Source organism: Girardinichthys multiradiatus, chromosome 14, assembly GCF_021462225.1.
Source record: "Girardinichthys multiradiatus isolate DD_20200921_A chromosome 14, DD_fGirMul_XY1, whole genome shotgun sequence".
In the NCBI taxonomy this organism is placed as follows: Eukaryota; Metazoa; Chordata; class Actinopteri; order Cyprinodontiformes; family Goodeidae; genus Girardinichthys; species Girardinichthys multiradiatus.
Genome location: NC_061807.1, coordinates 35,040,800 through 35,064,232, shown reverse-complemented (window position 1 = coordinate 35,064,232; position 23,433 = coordinate 35,040,800). Strand labels below are relative to the sequence as shown.

Sequence of the window (23,433 nt, the reverse complement as noted above, 5' to 3'; positions counted from 1 at the left end):
GGTGCCAGGAAGATAAGAGTTTTAATAAACCAGAGTTATGGCATGTCAAACTTTCAAAACCGTCAAATTGACAGCTCTGGGAGTTCTAGTGTTAATGATCTGGCTCCATCATACATCAGACATCTGATTGTTCCATATGTTCCTAACAGGGCACTTTGTTCTCAGACTGCAGGTTTACTGGTGGTTCCTAGAGTCTCTAGAAGTAGAATGGGAGTGTTAGAATTATGATTATTGATTAATTAATCCTTATCAATAATTATAATTAAAAATCATAATTTGACTAAATTAATTTCTTAACCAAAATCCTCATTTATGAATCGAGACCAGAGATGTCTTCTGGTGTTGTAATTGTGGCTCAATGCCTTTGATAATTACAACCGTTAAATACTCAGTAATAATTAATAAACTATTACCAGAGATGTCACTGTTTAATCGACCGTTTCTGCCGAAACGTGTGGAACTTCAACCTTATCTTGACTGACAAATCACTCTTGCACAAAATAAACACAAAATGCCTTCTGTTTATCTATGTGAACATTTATTAAATCACAGCCCTGATACAATCCGCTCTTCCAATTTAATAATCTTCACCTACTCAAACATGCAAAGTTCTACACAAAAGGGGGAAAATATCTAACTAAACACAATAAAGCAAAACAGCAGTGGGTGCGTATGGGGTCAAACCAGCAGTTATGGCAAAAATTATAATATGACAAAAGGATGTGGTGGTGAGTGGAGGTTGGGAGCGGAGCTCAAACTGCAATTCAGTCATAAAACATCACCCAACTCTGTGCGGGGTGAGCACACAAAGCGTTATAAAACTTTTGGCGGCAAGCTAGTAGGCAGTAAAGTTGAAGACAAAGAAAATGGTGAATTTCACCATGAGGTTATTATAACAGTCCAGTCTCACAGCGCACCTGCGCTTGCTCCCAGGTGGTAAATAGCCCCGCAAAGCACACACAAAGCTGGGTAGCACAACGGCTTCCAGACATCCAACACAGCACGTCAACGTTTCAATAAAAAGGTTACATGCACATATAATTCAGAACACATTATATTAAATGGCGAATCTAATTGCACTAAAACCTCCTGTACCCTGCCCAGACTTTCTAAGAAATAAATAAAAATAAAGGATGGGTTTTACTTGTCATTGTCTTCCTTCTGAGCAGAGTTGAAGAGAGGAAAAAAAAAGTTGGAAGTTAATGTGCGTCCACAGTTAACTTCGGGAAGAGCGGTCAATTTTTGTCCTTTGTCGTCCTTGGCAAAAAGGAAAATATGATCTGACCGTCAGCAGTTGGCTAGAACCGAGCACGGAAGGAAAGTTGCGTCTCCTTGAAACTCCCTGGTTTTGGTTACGTGTTAAACTCACGTCTTCGATCGGCAAAGTGAAATTTCTGGCCTTCTCATTCCAGAAACCTCGTTCATGAATTTTTCGTTGGCCAACGAAGGAGAATAAATGAAATCCACTCGGGACTCTTCTCCAGATGATGCTTCAGTTGCGTGGTTACCGCTTCACGGTCTTCAGCTGAAGGCGAGTTTTCAAAATGGGCACGTTCCTATATAGTGTCTTGTGACGTCAGACTTGGGACGCCCCATCATATCAGACGCGGTGCCCACCGGGATTTGTAGGAACAGCCTGTCCTGCGGTACAAAATGGCCGATGATGTTGAAAAGAGCATAGTGGCGTCCAGCAACGTGTAAATGGTCCAATATTCAGCAAACAAATGGTCCAACATTCCCCCCTAGGTTCAAAGGGTGAGATGAATCGCAGTCTTTGAAGCTACTGGGACCATTCTGTCCTTTGCTGAACAATCAGTGATCCGTGGCGAAGTAGAACAAAACCTATGACTGGGCAGAGTAGAGGTTAGCAGGGCTAAACTCTGACTAACTCATACCTTTCTATGTTGTTCAATGAGAAAATACAGGACAATACATTCACATTGTCATTACATTCTTTTGGTCATCAGCTTTTGGTAACCCTGAGACAAAATGAAACAACAATAAAAGATACTGTACATATATATGTATATATAAAAAGAAAACAAAATCATGGTTCATAGCTTATTCGTCCAACTTCTATTATGCACTGGAACCAGACTGTGTCATTGGCAAAGGCGGTGTTATGAACCGTGGGGGAATGAATGTGAGGGAATCAATCCTGACCTGTAAACGCTTAACGTATACAGTGTATAATCTTAAAAAAAAAGGAATGTTTAAAACAGGTTTAGGCTTAAACCATTAGCTCTTCCAAATGATGACGGGTTTTAATATGACTCCTGTCTCTAAACTATCTAGATGTGAAAAGAGGGAGAAAAAGAATAATTGAATTGCAGTACCTAGGTTATAAGCCAGGGGTGTTTGTGGAGGTTGCAAGGTGTCTGCTGTAGTGGACTTAGGATTTTCTCTACTAAGTTCAGCAGAACTAGGCCAGTAGGTATCTGTGCCTCGGGGGGACTGTCTACAGATGAACCAACCTCCTTTAAAAGATTTTGCATGAAATCTCTGGCAATGTGTGTCCATTACATCATTCTTCGTCACTTTTGTGAGGTCTGCTGTGCATGCAGTGTTGATGGGAAAATATCGTGCCAACTTACAGTTTAACACTGTGTCCTAGAAGGTACTTATATTTTTAACTGTTTCTGTTGAAGAAAGTTGTTAGTGGTTAGTGCATGTTGGTGTGAGTTTATGAAACATGCACATATTTAACTAGTCCTACGCACTGGTCTTTCCTTTCCCAGAGATGGAGACAAGCTCTGTTCTTGGGGAGGAGAATTTGACGTAGAACTTAATTTTTCCTCTCCACTGTCGCTACATGCATGCTCAGTATGAGGGATTGCAACAAAGTCAATGCCAGTGGCTGTCCACTGTCGGTACATGCTCATCCAGGAGGAGTGAATGCTACAAGTCTCTGACTTGATGCAATCTGCTGGGTTTCCTTAGATAGAAAACGTTTTTATCCAATTTGAATAAATAACTGAATCTGACTGCACTGTTCAATAGTTAGGATTAATTGGAATGTATGTACCTGACTTTTGTGAAGTGCCTTGAGACAACATGTGTTGTGAATTGGCGCTATATAAATAAACTGAATTGAATTGAAAATTGGATTAAAATACATTTATAGTTCATTTTCAGTGTTTTTTTATAAATTTGTAATTTGTCTATTGCAAATAAAGTTTTTTGTATAGGAGAGAGAAGGCACTTCCTGTTTAGTCAGTCTAAGGCAGGGAAGCCACATGGCCAGCACGAATCTGTATCCAGCGCCATCCGCGTCTTAATCCAGGAGAATCAATGTCTTAAGTAAAAGAAAACAATGAGTTAAATGAGTCTTAAGATAAGATATCACATGTTATTTCATAGGAATTCATAAAAATGTATGGTTTGAAAATATTTTGGAAATGGATGTAAAATCCGTGTTGTATGGCCATGTGTATGTTTTGTTGTATTTTTATAAGGATTGATATGTTAGCCACAATTAAGAACACAAGATAATTTGTAAATTAATTTTTGCTTTATTGTTTCTATGTTACAGTTTTAACTTCATGCCATATTAAAGGAGTCACTAGCAAAGCTTTTTCAACAATACCACATTGGTTCATTTCTTATTATGGGTGAAGTTTAACTTGCCGTTTAATCTACGGTTGCTACACTTGAAGGAAAATACTAAACCTTGTTTGTGACACAAACTTGACTAATACAGTTAATAGTGGCTCTGGTTCTGAATCCATATCAAAACAAACAAGCTTTGAATCAGTTGCACACAAACAGCAATTTAGCAGGGCTGGGTCATTGTTGTTTACATATGTCCTACACAAAAGTAATTCTGAACGTAAAATAACTAACATGTTGAAATAGCAGATGTAACGTAAAAAAAATCTGCTTAAGAGGTTAAATAGGGTCGCCTGGTGTGAAACAATCAACACTATAAGCATGCTCCAGAAGGTTTACTATGAACATCGTACGAAATGTCACAGAGCCCTCACCCAAACAAAAAAGCACAAACACAGTCATCCTCTCCACCTTCTGTCATGACATGTGGGATCATTCACACTCAAATGTCAATGTGTCACCTCCATTTTTTTATCTACACACTCCATTAGCAGATATCTTCAATCCAGCAATGAAAAAATGTTTGATCCAAATATTTGGCTTCTTGATTCTTGATCATGGGATGGCTGTTAGTCCTGTGCACCATGGTGATGGACTACTGGAGAGTCAGCCAGAGAGGAAGACAATGTGGTTCCTTTATAATTTGGGTTTCGCGGAACTGATCCAAACTGTGGAAGGATTGTTTAACCAATTCCATCTCCGTCACCAACTGTAGAGACTATGCGATCTTCTGGGATGTAAGCTGTAAGTTGTACCCCTTAAAAAATAACGTTTATGCACTGCAAAACATTCTGTTGTTTAACATCCAGGGAATGGGGTGGTATCACAGTTTCAAAGGGGAAAGTTAAGATGCACTCAAAGTGATGCAAAGTGTGAGAATATGTTAACAATACACTGTACACATTTAAGTGTGATTCATCAGCAGCAAATAGTCTATGGCAGTGTAATCAGTTAGCTAAATGCTTAAATGTCTTAATTACATAAATGGGTTTTATTCAATTTCTAAATGCTTCTTCACATGTTTTAGCCTTTATTTTTAAGTATTAGAAACCAACTAATTCTCCTTTTGGCTACTTTGCTTATTTTTTACCACTGTCAAAAATGTCACCCCTTTATACCTCAAGAGTGAGTGAGTGACTGAAAACAGGAAAATATGCCATTCATAAGATGGAACAATTATGATTTTATTTATTAATCTGATTCTTTTTCAGGTATTAGCTCCTCAAAAATTCAATGGAGATTTCTCACTGTGTGTAAAATGATCATATAATGCTCTCAAAAGGAGTCTAACATGATTATTTTATAAATGACACAGACTTGCAATGTTCAGTAGGGATTACTGCTAAACTAACAAGCAACTAAATAATTAAATAAAAATGAATAATCCATCCAGCTATCCATTTTCTATACCCGGCTGCTGCAGGGTTGTGATTAGAGTCGGGGTACACCCCTGACTGTAAAAGACACACAGGACAAAAAACCATGCACACACACACACACACACACACACACACACACACACACACACACACACTTGTTTTGCTATATGTAGTGAGGACCATCTGTTGACTCCCATTGACTTCCATTGATTTTCATTCATTTTCAACCCTTTCTATGCCCTAACCCTGACAATAACCCTAAACCTAACCATTACCAGTGCATGCCTAACCCTAACCTTAACCTAAAGTCAATTCACACCTTAGTCCTAAACCTAACCGTTAGCAAAATAGGTCGTGAGGATCAGCAAAATGTCCTCACTTTGGTACAAACGGTCCTCAATTTGATGGTGAAATCAGGAAAATGGTTCTCACTGTGATGCCAAGACAGGAACACACACACACACACACACACACACACACTCACTCATGCCTAAGGGCAATGAAGAGTGACCAATTGACCTAACAGTGGTGTTTTTGGACTGTAAGAAACCATACAGGCTTGGCAAAAACGTGCAACCCCCATGCAGACTGACCCAGGCCAGTTTTACAACCCACGACCTTCCTGTTGAAAGGCAATCTTGCTACCAATTTTGATTTTCCATTTTTGAGTTGCTGACAGATAATATCCAGGCAGTGAGGGGTTGCCAAGGTGCAGCTTGACGATTGGATTCTTCGCTGCTATGCACACAGCTAGGTGAGTCAAGTCTTGCTGCTTACTGCCTTTACGTCATCAGAGTCGCCAGACCAACTAACCAGTGGGAGAATTACAGTATAGCTTTTAATTTTTAGAAAAATACATCAAAGATTTTACTATTCAAAATGTGAATAAAATTTATTTTTATACCTTTAGATATGAATTAGGGCCTCCCACATTTCAGGGTTTGGTGGTATGCTTTTAAATCTTCTTTGTGGCTGTGCTGTATGCAGTGACAGTCATAGTAATCAGCCTTGACAGCTTTCTAAATCACTCATCTGTTCTTTCCTATAAAAAAGGTTGACCATTAATTTTATGTTTTGCCTTTCAGAAGTGTGATACAGGTATGGGGTGGACCCACGTTCATGCCCTTTGCCTACAGAAAGGGCATGAACATCTGGCAATAAATATGAAAGATATAAACTTTCTGAGCTTTCAGAAATAAAAACAAGACGCTTTTAATGTTTTAAATCCAAAACAAAAAATGAGGGCATTTTGCTCCTAGAAAGATATCTATCTTGTCAGTTTTGAGACATACGAGTGAGCATTAAGAAAATGTGGTACCCTTTGTAATTAGGCCCGAGCAGGTAGGCCTGCAAGGGCCTATTGTAATTGCTCTGTTTCTTATTATTATTCATCCGGGAAATTAATTGGCTTTTTGGAGGCCTTAACATATTCAAAAACTCACCAAACTTCACAGAAAGTTGTCCCCCAATGGAAATTTACATATTCTAATGGATTTGAAAATGGGTGTGGCCAAACGGCTCTACGGCGCCCCCTAAAGTGAGATAGGCCAACTGGTAAATCCTAGAGAGTTGCAATTTGCTACATAGGTAGATCACCCCAAATCATGAAAAAAATGTCTTTTGGGGGTATGCCCTAAAACACAGGAAGTCGGCCAAAGGGTCATTTTTGGACCTTTTTCACTTTTCATACATGTCGAACTTTAACGAACTCCTCCTAGGGATTTTGAGCTACCTGCTTCATATTTGGTCAATATGTAGTTAAGGCATTGGGGATAAAAAGCTATCAAAATTGTGAGTTTTTGAGCATGTTGAAGGGGTGGGACCTGGCCTCAAAGTTAGCCTTCTCGCCGCAAAATTTGAACAGCAATAACTTTCACATAAATTGGCAAAATACACCAAACCTGGTATTATTGATCCCTCTCAGCTCACCAACAATCCTATCTGGTCAAATGATGACATCATCAAAGCCACGCCCCCTGAGAACAGGAAGTCAGTTTTTTTGCTTGGAAGGGTCCCTCTCTGACTCTCTTGACCCAGTCAACTTGAAAGTGTGTCAGAAGACAGATAACTAGTGGGTCTAACTTCGTTTGAAGCACAGTGACTTGTCATAAAAGGGCGTGTCCGTGGTGGTGCTGCGAAGTTAGACGTCACGCCATGGCCATACGTTTGGCTTTAATTTCCACATACATCATCTGATCTGCACCAAATTCAATGTGATTGATCCTAGTTCAGTCCCCAACAGAGATCTAATGACATATTTGGTGGGCGTGGCCTAATTTGTCCACAGCTGCCCCTAGAAAATAAAAAAAAAACTCTGCCCCAAGCCATGCTATGACAGAAGAATCTGAAATTTGGAACACATATATAAGTTATCAAGACCTACAAAAAAGTCTCTTGGAGCATTGGTCCTAACCCCATAGGAAGTCGGCCATTTTGGATTGAAGTTGCCATTTTGACCCCTGTTTGGCCGTTTCTAGCCCGCATATCTGAGCAAACTCCTCCTACAGCCTTTGACTTAGAGACTTGAAAATCACTCAGTATACTCTTAAGGCACTGGGGATCAAAAGTTATCAAAAGCTTTTGGATACATGAAAGCATGTGGGCATGGCCAAGCCTCAAAATAGGACTTCTCGCCATAAAAAACGAAATTGATATAGCTCCTACAAGGAAAGTCACAGAGCCCTGAAACCTTCTAAGACTGATCTGCCTCCGGCCCTGAACAATATTCACTGATCAGATGCTGACATGTTCTAAAGAAATTAAAGAACAAATGAGAAACAAAGTCATTGACATTTAACAGTCTGGAAAGTATAAAAAAGCCATTTCAAAGGCTTTCGGACTCCTAATGGAGAACATGGAGAAAACATGGAGGAGTGGTGAGACTTCCCATGTTCACGGTTGGAGGTATATTTTTTATTCTCGAGAGGGGGTTCATTTTACAGCAGTAATTACAAAACAGAATATAATGAACCAACAAAAAAATGGGTCAGCCTTCCAACATTACCTGCGTGTGTCCTGTTACATCTGGCAAAAAACAAACTTTTGAAAATTTTGAAAAATAACATGATGCCTATAATCAAGTATGGTGGTGATAGTGGGATTGTCTGGGCCTGCTTTGCTGCTTAAGGGTCTGGACAACTTGCTGTAAACGATGGAGCACTGAGCTCAGTATTTTAAGTTGGAGGTCTACCAGAAAATCCTGGTGGAGAATGAGTCCTTAACCTTAACCATATTCGGTTTATTCTGAGGAATAATTATCCAAAGCACACCAGCAAGTCAAATCAAGCTTTTGGTGTCGCCTAGTACAAGTCTGGATTTAGATGAAATTGAGATTATGTGACACAGCCTTAAACAGGGCATTCATAATTGACAATTATTTGCTTTTATTTATGGCTAAATTTAAAAGCTTTTGCAAAGAAGAATGGGTCAATCCCACTGCTAGTGGTCACAACTACTAGCAGTGGGATAAGCAATTTTTGGGTTTACAGGCAAGTCATTTTAAATTTTAAAAACCGCCTTTTGTAATTATTTCTTCAGGTTATCTTGGTCTGATATTAAATTAAAAAATATTGTATAACTGTATAATATTTGTTCATTGATCTGAAACATTTAAGGGGCAAGAAAAGCAAAACCAGGGAAAATCTCTAATGGGGCAAATACTTTTTCACAGCAATGTATCTCCATGAAGGGGCTATGCTTTCAAAGTAATATCATTTCATGCCCTCAGTTGGATTACAACCATGCTTTTTAGGAACCATAAAAAATTATAATCCAAAAAATCTGAATGTTACATTCAGTGACTTTAATTGACCATTGCAACTTTGAATTGATTTTAAGGATTATTTATATTCCCAAGAGCAACAATTTTCTGCTTAAACTAATAAGTAATTTTTTGAATGCCTACAATTTAAACAAGTTTCATCCAATCAATCAGTTAATCAAATTTCAAACCCAATTTGTTTGTTTTGCTTAGAATGTTTTAAATTAGAATAGGTTTAATTGATTGATTTGACTTAATTTAACAAAATTATGGAGTAATTATGGAGAAATATTTGTTTTTTGACCAAGGGCTATACTTATAATGTATACTTTACTTTTCCAAGTTGATCAGGCTGCCTGTGAACTTTAAAATAGTAAGCAAGGACTTTCTGTTTTCCTCAAGTACAACTAACACCAGATGCAGAGGCCCATTTCTCTTAGTCACGCTTCAAAATGGGAAAGACAGGAGAAAATGGCATTTGAGAAAGACATGTTTGCTAATCTGTTGTCAGAGCAATACAGAACACAAGGTTTAAAACAGCTGGAACTGTGACAAACAAGGCTCACCAACAGGTGGGAGGACTGTTGAGGAAGCAAAAAAAAAAAAAGGAAACTACAAACCTCCCTGTTAGAGCAGCAGAGCTGTTAGTAAGAGATTATGGTAATGCAATGAAAGATTATTTCATTTTAGTGCATTTAGTTTTTACACATCTTTGTCAGGTGTAGTAAAATTGTAATATCAGGTTTTCCAAATACATGATCTTTATTGAAGATTTACAGTAATAAGTCTTCAGAAAAGCTTTTATTACCTTATGTGTTTGATAAAACACTTGCAATGTTCTCCAAGAGCTTTATTGAAATCAGAAAAATAGCTAATAATGGAGATTAATAATTAATGGACAAGACATTTTGATGGACTGAAGTGCAATTAAAAGCATTGTTGGATGTTCTTTGCCGCAAGGCTTTAAACAGAAAAGAGATAGTTAACTCAAAGTAAGAAATTATTCATTCCACCTGCAATCTGAAATGTGTCCCAAATAAATCTCAAAAGTGTGCCACTGTATTTCTATATGGCCCCCTGATACTGCGATACCTCCAAACAAAATCCACTGCACCCAATTGACTTCAGAATTCACCTAATTAGAAATTTTTTTGAAATCCTAGGAGAAGCTTCAGGTTGTATTCATCAACATTTTGACTGTAACTGGAACAAATTTGGACTGAATCAGTTGAAGCATATTTGTTCCACAAATGTTTTAGTGGGCAATGTGCCAGGCAGAGCTGGCATTTTGGAACAACTTATCCAAATGTGCAAAAACTGTGCCAAATGTGTCTGCACCTCATAAAAAAGGAATATGGTTAAATAAAAATGCTGATTTCCAATGTAGGACTCCTTCTGCATGCCTTGGTCATGACATTTATCTTATGTATCATCAGAATGTTCCATTGTGCACAGCATAAAATCAATATATTGAAAATAAATCGAACTAAATTGTATCCTTTTGTCTCCAACTGGAGAAATTTTTTGAAAAAAATTAATTAATTTTAGCCAATGACAAACTATGTAAAACAATGTGTAAAATTAATATTCTGTAAAAAACTATGTATACAAATGCGCAAAAAAAAAAAAAAAAATAGCAAGTACAGAATTGTATAAACGATTATGGGCTGCTCCCCCCATTTCACACACCCTTGTCCATACTGCTCATTGTCCTTATTTTTATCCCTCTAAATACCATACCATAATATCTTTATTTGTAAAGTAATTTAAAACAAACCAAGGTTCACAAAGTGCTTTACGTATTTGCAAATAAAACATACAGGAAAAAGGTTAGCATATACATCCTAGAAATTAAGATAAAATAAAAAGGTAATAAATTAAAATAATAGAAAATAAAAAAAGCCAACTTCTCAGGAAGTACGAGATGCTTTTGCAAACAAGTTAAGGAAGACCTATTTAAAGAGTCAAAGAGGGATCATATGGAGAGCCAGAAGGCTTTAAGCAAGCAACAATCTCCTGCAAGGTAAGCAATGAAACAGACTCAAACTTGTCAAAAATAGCAGAGCAAAGGGCATGGGTAGATGGATCGTGTACACAGTAAGGGATCTGAGCTTTCAAAGATGGTGATGTTATATGTTTTCCAAAAAGGCTCAACACAGATAATCTGAAGTAAGGTAAGGTACGGTAAGGTAAGTTTATATAGTGCTTTTCAGTAACAAGACATTCAAAGCGCTGTACATCAGGAAGAACAATTACAATACAATCACAAATAAAATAAACACAGATACAGACACAGAAAAACAAATCAAATGCCACTTATAATCCTTGGGAGTAATAATAATTAATAATCCTTCCAAGTTTACTGGTAGAAATTGGTTCCAAGGCACTCTTAATAATAAAGCATCTTATGCTAAAAGAAGATGATAATATTGATAGTCTCATCATTCCACTGAATTCTAACTAGGGAAGCTGAGTCACTGGTACAAAACAGCTTTAATCCACATTTTCAGGTGCCAATAAGTGCTTTTACTGGTACTGAAGTTGAACAAAGTAATCACAATCCATTGTAATCTAATTAAGAAAGCTGGATCATTGGTGTAAGAGCAGCTAAAGTCCAAATTACTAATACTACTTGGTTTTCACTGGTAATCCTACTGAGAAAACTAAAAATCAATAAAAAAGTAATGAAATACTAATAATAATTGGCTTTTTCTGGTAATCCTTCTGAGAAATCTGAAAATCTATGAAAAGTAATGAAATCACACATTTAGGTGAAGTAAGACAGGAGGAAAACAAATCAAATTTCAGCAGAATAGAGTCTGAAATAGTACAAAAAACCTCAGCAGGGGTAAGCAACACACACATAAGTAAAGATTTAGCAAGGCTACGGTGGAATCTTGAGGGTGCGAATATATATAAGTCTGAGTGTGTTTGCAAGAATTAGACTGTCAACACTGATAGAAGCACCATTGTCCTTGAGAAGAGAGGTGGAAGTTTTATCAATCGGCCGCATAGTCCTATCAGCACACAGCTGGTAGGGGAGTGCTAGGGAAGAGCGTCGTGTTTATATAACATCCAGGAGATATTTTATTGATAGCCAGTTAGCAGAAGTTGCCAAGGCCACATTGGGGAGCCAGATTTAGAAAAACAATAAATGTTGGTTCAGGCAGTTGTGAATTTCCAACTACCTTAAGAGTTTTACTGGTATGTCTCAATTGCGAATCCAAATTGCCAAATTTCTGGTACTTTCCGCAGATCTCGAGCATACAACTTCTCCAAGATTATATCCTTTAACCTCTGAGTCCAACCGCTGCCAGGCTGCAATTCTGTTCAAGAATCGTGTCCAGCTTGCAATTCTGCTCTCTTTACATTTCAGTCCGAGTGTTGATCGCTCTACAGACTCCATCAAACATTGCAGGAAGCTTTGGAAAGCTTTGAACAGCCGCCCACGTTTTGCGAATCAATCGATAAGCCAGGTAACCACCAACTCCAAAAAGCAGAAATCCTATTATCAAAAGTCCAAATATGTACACATTTTCTATGTCCTCGACCAACATCGTAGTCAGGCACACAATCTTCCACTGCTGCCAAAAATCCATTGTGTATCCACAGAAGAACGTCCCATCTGGACAAGAGGGTCTCCTTTACCCTGTCTTCCCGTTGAAAAAAAAAATTTGATCAATTACATTGAGAGTCCAGCTGACCAAATCCATAATTTAAAAGTTTGGAGGATATGCAAAGCGAGGCTCTGAGAAAAATACAGACAAAAATCAGAAGCAGGAATCAGCAGGGAAGGAGGGAGAGAAAACATGTGTGTCTTCCACCGAGAGCAAGAGAAAAGATCTGAGGTGCACGAAGAACCAATTCAATAGTTTTAAATACAATATTGGGCTTCTGACAAGTTGCACAAATGATAGCAGAGAAATATTTTTTTTCTAGCTTCCTTGACAATTTTCTCCAGATGTATTTTAAAATTTTATGACACCTGATGTTTTTCCTTCTTCCATCTGCAATCAGCTCTCATACAGTCTCTTCTAGCATTGCCGGTAGTTTCATTTAGACAAGGTTTATGTTTGGCCTTCACTTACCTCATCTTAAAAGGAGCCACATAGTCCAATAAACATTGGCAGGTTGCTGAAAACCATGAACTAAGTTTATCACAATTCTCATGCATGGATTAAGGAAGGCTGTAATTTTGGTTAAAAGCATCTGAGAACTGACCTACAGTAGCAGGACTGAAAACACGACAGTATCCCAGCAGTTTTAGGAGGATTAACTTTAATGCATTGGAGGGAGATTTCAAACAAGATGGGCTTATGATCTGACCAAACTACGTCACAAAGCTCGAAGTTAAGAACATGGTAACCGTACGTTAATAGAAGATCCAGTGACAGCCACAAAGGAATCAGTAGTCAGCAATGGAAAGAATTCAATTTCATACCCCTCTAACTATTTAAAAATTTGTAAAAGATTCCTCAACAGCCTTGTGCTGGAGACAATGTGGCAAAATAGGTGATCACACACTTATTTATTGGGACTGTCTAGTCGTTTTTCAATATCGGAAAAGCATTAGGGAAGAGATTGAGAAAATTGTTAAAGTGCATGCTCCTTCAAATGTTCTGTTTTATTTGCTCGGTGTTATGCCAGCTGATGTTTTCAATGCTGACCAAAGAGACATTATATGTATCTTGTTAATTGCTACAAAAAATATAACTGCGAATTGGAAAATGTGAAGCCACCATCTGTAATGGAGTGGCAACAGAGACTAAAAAAGGTGTATGTGATGGAAAAAATAACTGCATCTTTACAAACGAAAATTGATCCTTTCAATCGAAGATGGAACGTTTTTAAGGTGAATCTCAACTAATAAGGTTTGTTTGTTTTTTTCCGTTCTTGTAGACTTGTTTGTATATTATGTCTAACCACTTGTCTTGTGTAATGTGATGTTTTGAAAACTGTAAACTTAAATAAAAAGTTTAGAAAATATATAAGATCCAGTGTGTCCCCACATCTTTGTGTAGACATAGACACAGGCAAGGTTAAATGAATCAATAAGACTTAAAAAGTCCTTTACCAGTGTGTGATTTACAAATGTATGTGTGAGAGCGACCCAGCTCAAAGACAGCAAGTTCAAAACTACTAGGTGCTGTTTGTAAAGTCAGTCATTTACAGTTATAGTGAGTCCTCCTATTCTACTTGTCATTTGTGGAGAGTTTAAAAGCAGCAATCATCCAATAAGAGTTCCGTAAAAGCACTGGATTCACCAGGCCTCAGACATGTCTGTAAAATTGAGAAAATCCAGATCTTGAGACAGTCCTGCAAAATAAAAGTTTTGTTCATCAGTGATCTGGCATTCACCATGCCAAACCTGGCAAACCTATGTCCGTATTTTGTCTGTGAGACCTGACACAGCGGCCACAGGAGTAGTGGGTTAAACCCGCGCAGACGGAGATGAGGAGTGAAGGTCTTGCAGGGTAGGAGCGCCTGGTCCGAACCAGCAACAGGCATCAAAAATGATATAGTCACAAAACACATCACCAAGGCACCAAAGGAAGAAAGCACAAAAATCCATTCCCCAGACCTCAATCCTACAAAATTCAAAACTAAGCAGGGAATCAATTATTTTAGCCGAACACTGTAGCACCTTGTCTTTAATTGCACCGTTATGGTGGCAAAAAAGGTTGAGGCATTTTGATAGTGTTTAGTGGGGACAAAGGATAGCCACTTATAAGCGCAAGTATTTACTTAAATAACTAATTATTTTTTATTTAAAATTAAAAATTCCTGGCATTAGAAAAAAACTAAGAAAGATTTCACTGAGATGGTTTACAATGAATGTATCAAATGAAACAGAACAATAATTTAGCTTTTGTGAGGTCTCCAGTACTGTAATGCATCATACAACACAAAATAGAGAGACAATTATTAGGAACCTTTCACACCACAGCTTAGCCACAAGGTCAAAGAAAATAACAAAATCTTTCATTTACATTATTTTTAAGAGATTATAACCCTAAAAAATTGTTTGTGAGTGAAAACGTATTATCTATAGTACTATGTTATTTCTGAAAATCATTAGCTATTTATTCCTGCACTATGAAGTATTAATAGTATCTGGTAACTAATGAATAATATTCAAAATTCACTGGTTGAACACTGAAAGATGTTACAAAAGATAAAAGGATTGATTTTGTGTTGAGCACTAGGCATTAATGAAGTTTTAGTTTCAAATGTCTCTTCTTTGCCCATTCCTCAAGGCAAAACCGCTCCGGTCGATTCATGTTAGATGGTTTTGCTTGTGAACAGTGATCACAGTGATTTTTAAGTCTTAACAGATTCTCAATTGGATTGAGGTCTGGGCTTCGACTTGGCCATTCCAACACATTTAAATGTTTTCATTTAACAAATCAAGTGTTGCCTTAGCAGTATGCTTCAGGTCAAAGTCCTGCTGGAAGGTGATCCTCCTTACCAGTTTCAAATCACAGGCAGACTGGCAATTTGTTTTTGCTCAAGAATATCCCAGTCTCTAGCACCATCCATCTTTCTCTCAACTTTGATCAGTTTCCCAGTCCCTGCTGCTGAAAAACATCCCATCAGAATGATGCTGCCACTGCCATGTGTCACTGTGAGGATGGTGTTCTTGGGGTGATGGGATGTGTTGGGCTTGCTCCAGACATAGGGTTTTCCTTGATGGCCAAAAAGTTCAATTTTAGTCCCATCTGACTAAAGCACATTCCTCCATACATTTGGGGAGATGCCCACACGCCTTGTGGCAAACTTAAAACATGCCTTCTTATTTTTAACACCAAGTAATGGCTTTTGTTCCCGCCACCCATCCATAAAGCTGTTTATTTCTTACTTTATAATCCCTATAATAGGGTAATTCTGACTCAGGTAAGGAACTGACTAGGCTCTATGGGTGTTTTACTCTACAGGAACCATTTTGAGGAACCCATATAGTTATCTAAGGCAGTCCCTTACCCTCATAAGTTTCAGACTTCTAAAAACAGGACTAAATCATTTGAAGAAAAAGTAGAAATGCACTTTAAACTGCCTTTTTTGGGAGATTTGTTGAGATCACCCTGAACCTTTAGAGTGAAGCATTTCTGATTGTTTGCAAAATACCTGGCATTATGTTTCAGTCATCTTTTAATTTTGGTAAGAACTCGTACCACATGAATAGAACAAAATAGCATTTATGTTTGCAAAACCAACGTTCTAACCAAGTTTCTCATGTAGACTCGTATTATTTTATTTTAGTTACATTTCAACATGTGTGTACAGTTACTGCAAAGCCATTTGGCTTAAATTGTAGCATTCCACTATAAGCCTTTCAGGGAAACAGAGGAAGTAAATCCTTTTCTCAAAGCCATGATTTTGGGTTTTAAACATGATGGACATTTCTTTTCAGTTTGGAATAATTTGACTTTTGTTTTAGAGTGTTACTGCTGTGAAATAATCACACATACTGGCATGAACACTGGGATACAATTGTCTCTACTGTTCAACAAATGAAAATAAAAATTCCTTATGTCACATTTTTCCACCGAGTTTGGATTGATTTTACATATGTCACAGAGTGTCACTGCTGTCATAGAACCATCAGTACTGTTTTTATAAAAAATACAAAAAAAAAAAAAAATTCACAATAGGAAATCCTTTCACACATAGTGCTAACTTTGTGTCTGAACCACCCTCCTTATGTCTCACCACCCTACATCTGCATACAGTTAAATTTAAATGGTCATAAATGGCAACCAATACACATGTCAATGAAGCTTATGAAGTGTGGAACACAGCGGGCTGAATACTAACAGTAGATTAATGTCTGATTTATAGAGACCTCTGTTTGTTTCTTTATTTAACTCCACCCTTGCATATTAGGACAACACAGAGTACAGAGGTAGGGAGTAATGCACCATGAAATTAAACACACAGCAGGGATTTGGGGTTTCACTCATTAATGATATTAGACTAATATATCAACACAGGACTGAAGAAACAGTAATGTTAGAGTTAGACTGACAACCAGAAGGAGTCTGGATTCAGGCTAGATGCTGGCACCTATTCGTTTCTCTAAGATTATGATCTTATTGGTATGGTTTGTTTGCGATCTAAAAAACATAAAGTTCAGCCTGTTTGTATTTATCCAGAAAAGCAGATGAGCATTTGAAGAGATTAAAGAAACACCACACACTACCAATATACAGAGAACGTTGCATACAAATGAAAGTTTGTGGAGGTTGTCTAATAATATAGTTGTCAATATTTGAGCTTTTTATTCAGGTTTCGAGAATTTCCTAATCCTACATTTTTCTTGGTTGAAGGTCTATAAACATTAACCATATTACAGATTTTAAAATCTGACTTTGATGCTTTTAGAATTCAATAATGTCTTTAAAGAAATCTATGCACAGTATTCTCCGAAAACCATTTAACACTGCTGCACCTACTTGTTTCCCAAACTCACTTTATTGTGTTCAGGAAAAGCAGGAGACTGATTGACACAGTACACCATAGGCAGAATGAAAGGCAATCACCTGACAAGCACTGAGACATCTGTGTTTGCTCATCCTAATTCCTATATTTAAATTAGAATCACTCATTACTCTAGCATGCACGTTTGTTGAAGATGGGAAAAATTGGAGTACAAAAGGAGAAAAATAGGCACAGAGAGAATATGTGAACTCTAAACAGTGAGATACATATGAGCAAAATCCAAGGACATTCTTGCTCTGTAGAGATGAGATTTAGGGCAACGGTTGTTTTTAGTTTTGTTTTACAAACAAAAACAAAATCTAAAAATTTTAATTAAATACAACTGAAAAGGCACAGCAAATATGTGGTAGAAGGTGTTCTGAGACCTCATCTCAATGCAATCCCTATGGTCAAAGATGGTAGTGGCAGCATCATGATTAGGGTAATCAGTGAAAAAAAACTGGTTGAGGCTGCAAAAAACTAGTTTGTGACTGATCATAAATTATTCTAAACATACAGCCACACATACTAATGTGTTAGAATGGCCCAGTCAAAGTCCAGACCAAAGAAGAATTGGAAGATGTTACAATTGATGTTCACATATACTCTTCATCCAATCTGACTGATCGTGGGCTATCTTGCAAAGGAGAGTAGGGGAAAGGTTATGTCTTTAGACGTGCAAAACCCGAAAAGACATGCAACTGTAATTGCAGCAAAACGTAGCTGTACAAGAGATTCACTCAGTGGCGGTGAATCCAAATAAACAGCACATTTTCAGATTTATGTTTTAAAAAAATAACTTTTAGTATTTTGCATCCACTTTACAAATATGCATTGTTTTGTCACCTAAAATCACAATAATACAGTTTGAAGGTTGTAGTTGTAATGTAAAAAATGTTTAAGGTGTGTGAATATGTTTTGAGAGACTGTATAACTATCACAACACGCTACAGTAAGAGAACATGCACTAGATTCTTTACATGTTTTTATCAGCTGCTTTAAATTAAAGGCAGTCATGTGGTTTATTACCTGATTTAAGGTCATTTATCTTTCTGAACTAACAGTTCCTATGAAAAGAGTGTCTTCGCATAGATGGGCTTGTAGCTGGTGGCCTACTATTACTGTCTAAATTTGCAAAAAGAAAAGGCACTGATAGGTAACTGAGCCAAACTTAAATACTATTTACCCTAAAACCTGACCCTAGGCATCTGATGGGTGATCTAATTCCATCTGTCGGAGTACCTTTTTGCAGTTTCAGCATCCTTCCAGCTATCCCTCAATCACATTCACCTCCAGCAACAGAAAAACCAAAACCAGGACATAAGGAAAGTCACCTTCCAAGAATTAAATAATAATAAACTGATTTTGTCGGAGTCTGGGTGTGTTCATGTATTGTTTTTTGCCTGCTGCTAAGACTTACTCACCACTAGATGCTGCCAAGATCCTCCGGTGTGGAGGGTAGTAGGTGGTCCCCATTTCCATCAACCTGGAGGAGTATAAGAAGGTGGAGCTGTCAGCACTCCAGTGCCTGAGTGTAAACCTCTGGGGTAACTCCAAATGGCCAAGCTATGAGATCTCAGTCTAAAGTTAAAGTTCATAGTCTCTTACCTCTCTTGTGCTCCATCCTAGGAAACCTCAAGTCCTGGTCTCAAGTCCCTGCGACCTTCAGCTCTGGCTCTAAGTTCTCATTTTGGATCTTGCCTCAGCCTAAGTATTCAAGCCTAAAAAGAAACCCATTTTGAATCAAGCTCCAGCCGACAGCTCAATACCAACATCTCGAGGCAAGCGAACCCTGCTCACACTCCACCAATTGCTTCACCGAATCCTCACCAGGTAACCTCAAATCAGTAATATTGATCTGGATAATTCAGCTGCCTAATACTCACCCAAAGCCTCAGCAGAGTACTCACCATCTTCCTGGATAACTCACCGTTTCCGCAGCAGCGTCCATTCAGTCCTCCCAGACTCCGCATCATTCCTCCACTCCAACCTCCTTTCATCAAACAGTAAGCAAAGATCTTGATCCAGTTCCCAGTAATCCCCATTTGTCTCCAGAGTACTTACCTGTCCTCCTTTCCCGTACAGTGTGGTGCCTCCAGTCCCGGTTCCAGTTCAATATCCACTACCTGTCAAAAAAAACTTGTTAAACTTTTCTCCTGCCTCCTGAGTGTCATTCTGCATGTGTATCAAATCAGTGAAGAAAGCAATGACATGTTTTAAATGATTTGAAATTTAACCAGCTAAAAGGCTTAGATTTGTCACTACAGTAATGTCATTGCTGCCATTTTTCCTTTTCTTTCCTTGAGGCCACCACCTTTTGCTGCATCCATGCCAGGTCCTTAATAGCACAGCAATATTTGGATTTTAACTAAATTAAGACCTTACTCAGGAAAAGTCCAAGTCGTGTAAACATCAATTACCAATAACCTTTGCCTGAAGAAGGTCATATTGAGAGTAAGCAAATTATTAATTTTAAATTCTCTTAAGAATTCTGATCTTCATGTGCAAAAGTCTATTCTCACTATAGGGTCTTTAGTTTTAATGCACCTTTGCCACACACATTGTTGCTGCAAGTTTAGTGTGTCTGATATGGTTCTACATTAAGATTAGACAGGATGACCTACTCATATAATCCCACCTGCACCTATGCGCCTTTTTATCTCCAGCAGAAGCTACCATCTCCACGTCAGCAATTACTAGCCAAGTAGCTCTGTCCACTTTAGTAACAAAGGGATTCAAACATGCACAAATCAGACACGCAAAAATATTCAAAACCGTTTTGTCATGTTACAACATTAAACATAAGTTTCTTTGGATGGCATGTGATATACCAACACTAATTAATGAAAAATATAATAAAATAGAGGAAACAGGATATATTGTTCGTTCGTTCGTCGTCTTCCGCTTATCCAGGACCGGGTCGCGGGGGCAGCAGACTCAGCAGAGACGCCCAGACGTCCCTCTCTCCAGACACCTCCTCCAGCTCCTCCAGGGGGAGCCCAAGGCGTTCCCAGGCCAGCCGAGAGACATAGTCCCTCCAGCGTGTCCTGGGCCATCCCCTGGGCCTCCTCCCGGTGGGACGTGCCTGGAACACCTCCCGAGGAAGGCGTCCAGGAGGCATCCGGTATAGATGCCCGAGCCACCTCAACTGGCTCCTCTCAATGTGGAGGAGCAGCGGCTCTACTCCGAGCTCCTCCCGGATGGCCGAGCTCCTCACCCTATCTCTAAGGGAGTGCCCGGCCACCCTACGGAGGAAGCTCATTTCAGCCGCTTGTATCCGTGATCTCGTTCTTTCGGTCATGACCCAAAGTTCATGGCCATAGGTGAGGGTAGGAACGTAGACCGACCAGTAAATTGAGAGCTTTGCTTTTCGGCTCAGCTCTCTCTTCACCACAATGGACCGACACAGCGCCCCCATTACTGTGGCAGCTGCACCGATCCGTCTGTCGATCTCCCGCTCCATTCTTCCCTCACTCGTGAACAAGACCCCGAGATACTTAAACTCCTCCACTTGAGGCAGGAACTCCCCTCCAACCTGAAGAGGACAAGCCACCCTTTTCCGGTCGAGTACCATGGCCTCGGACTTGGAGGAGCTGATCCTCATCCCAGCCGCTTCACACTCGGCTGCGAACCGCCACAGCGCATGCTGTAGGTCTTGGCTAGAGGGGGCCAGCAGGACCACGTCATCCGCAAAAAGAAGAGACGAAATCCACTGGTCCCCAAACCAGACCCCCTTCGGCCCTTGGCTGCGTCTAGAAATCCTGTCCATAAAAGTTATGAACAGGACCGGCGACAAAGGGCAGCCCTGCCGGAGTCCAACATGCACTGGGAACAGGTCCGACTTAGTGCCGGCAATGCGGACCAAACTCCTGCTCCGCTCGTAAAGGGCCCCCCACAGGGCATCACGAGGGACACAGTCGAATGCCTTCTCCAGGTCCACAAAACACATGTGAACCGGTTGGGCAAACTCCCATGAACCCTCGAGCACCCTGTAGAGGGTATAGAGCTGGTCCAGTGTTCCACGGCTGGGACGAAAACCACACTGTTCCTCCTGAAGCCGAGGTTCGACTATCGGTCGGACTCTCCTCTCCAATACCCTGGCGTAGGCCTTACCAGGGAGGCTGAAGAGTGTGATCCCCCTGTAGTTGGAACACACCCTCCGGTCCCCCTTCTTACAAAGGGGGACCACCACCCCAGTCTGCCAGTCCAGAGGCACTGTCCCCGACCGCCACGCAATGTTGAAGAGGCGTGTCAACCATGACAGCCCTACAACATCCAGACACTTGAGGTACTCAGGGCGGATCTCATCCACCCCCGAAGCCTTGCCACCGCGGAGCTTTTTAACCACCTCGGTGACTTCAGCCTGGGTGATGAAAGAATCCAACCCCGAGTCCCCAGCCTCTGTTTCCACCACGGAATGCGTGATGGCAGGATTGAGGAGATCCTTGAAGTACTCCTTCCACCGCCCGATAATGTCCTCAGTCGAGGTCAGCAGTCTCCCGCCCCCACTATAAACAGTGTTGGCAAAGCACTGCTTCCCCTCCTGAGGCGCCGGACGGTTTGCCAGAATCGCTTCGAGGCCAACCGGTAGTCCTTCTCCATGGCCTCACCGAACTCTTCCCAGGCCCGAGTTTTTGTCTCTGCCACAGCCCGGGCCGCAGCACGCTTGGCCTCACGGTACCCGTCAGCCACCTCAGGAGTCCCACAAGCCAACCACAGCCGATAGGACTCCTTCTTCAGCTTAACAGCATCCCTTACTGCCGGTGTCCACCACCGGGTTCTGGGATTGCCGCCACGACAGGCACCGCAGACCTTACGGTCGCAGCTATGGGCAGCAGCATCGACAATAGATGCAGAGAACATGGTCCACTCGGACTCTATGTCTCCAACATCCCCCGGGATCTGGTCGAAGCTCTCCCGGAGGTGGGAGTTGAATACATCCCTGGCCGAGGGCTCCGCCAGGCGTTCCCAGCAGACCCTCACTATGCGCTTGGGCCTGCCGAGTCTGTCCGGCCTGGCTCCAGGGTGGGACCCCGGCTCCGCCGTACCGGGCGACGTCACGTGCCTCGATATTGTGTTCTTCATGAGGGGTTCTTGAACCATTCTTTGTCTGACCCATCACCTAGAACCTGTTTGCCATGGGAGACCCTACCAGGGGCATTTAGGCCCCAGACAACATAGCCTCTAGGATCATTTGAGCACTCAAAACCCTCCACCACGTTAAGGTGACAGTTCTGCAAACTTAAACCAATTAAATAAACTGATTAGATCCATTTTGTAAACTCAACTTTTTGTCATTGCTGCTAAAAAAAAGGAGCAAAAGCAACATTCATGTAAAGAAAATCCTTCAGGTTTTTTTCAGTGCTTTCCTCACAAAGAAATGAGGATCATGAGGATATATTGTTTTAAAAATATTTTACAAATGAAAACCTGATACATTTCAGTACCAATGACATCAACGTTCTTGTCTTGTTAGTCATATTTGGTTTGGCTCTAGTTTTGTGAGTATCTCAATAAAATATGTTACAATTTATGGGTTCAAGGGATGAGAATACCATTTGCAAGGCAGAATATGGTGCAGGCAGTGAAAAGTAGGTGTTCTTGTTGGGAAAAACAAAGGGGACAAAATGTACCTAACTTAATACAGCCCTGAAGCTCTGGACACTTCGCCCTAACAATGTATTTATGTTCAAATCAATCAAACCACAGAATCCAAGTGTATAATAAAAGAAAGCTATTCTCTGCCACAGAGGACAACTACTAGCTAACTGCCTTATTTAAAATCCATGCTTTGCTCCCTTCACTTGTCTTCATCAGCAAAAAAAAAAAGGTTTTTAAAATGCCTGCCTGCTGGGTATTTTGGCATGCTTTGGGCATTAATGAGTAGTGCTCTCGCACTGGTTGCAGCATTTTACTGTGGATTTTGACTTGAGAAGAGGAGGTAAAACAGAGTGTGCCCTAATGCAAGCCAGCAAAAATTAGTATTCCCCAGTTTTCCACACTGGTGGACTTTTGTCAATTAATCTTTTATTAAACCTTAATTAAAGACTAAGGTATATGGCAATTAACTACACTGTTATAGGATGTAAAGCTGTTTTGAAAGAATGACTTTAAGTATATGACATGTGGAAAATTACTTGACTTAAAGCAAACTATAAATACTTCCTGCTTTGTTTTAGGATTAGCTGACGTACAGTATAAATAGAA

At 39.8% G+C, this 23,433-nt stretch overlaps 1 protein-coding gene across 6 annotated transcripts in view; it reads right to left on the bottom strand.

The window, feature by feature from the left end:
• htr2cl1 (5-hydroxytryptamine (serotonin) receptor 2C, G protein-coupled-like 1) overlaps positions 1–23,433 on the bottom strand; it is a 319,756-nt gene that overhangs the window by 110,344 nt on the left and 185,979 nt on the right. For 2 of the 6 annotated variants that reach the window (XM_047385467.1, XM_047385470.1), the window contains exons 1-2: positions 18,835–19,179; positions 18,651–18,712 (exon numbers count right to left, since the gene is read on the bottom strand). The exons of the other annotated variants lie outside the window; for them this stretch is intronic. The gene's annotated coding sequence lies outside the window, so the exon portion shown is untranslated. Of the gene's footprint in view, positions 1–18,650; positions 18,713–18,834; positions 19,180–23,433 lie in introns of those variants that run through there. 6 annotated transcript variants of the gene reach the window in all.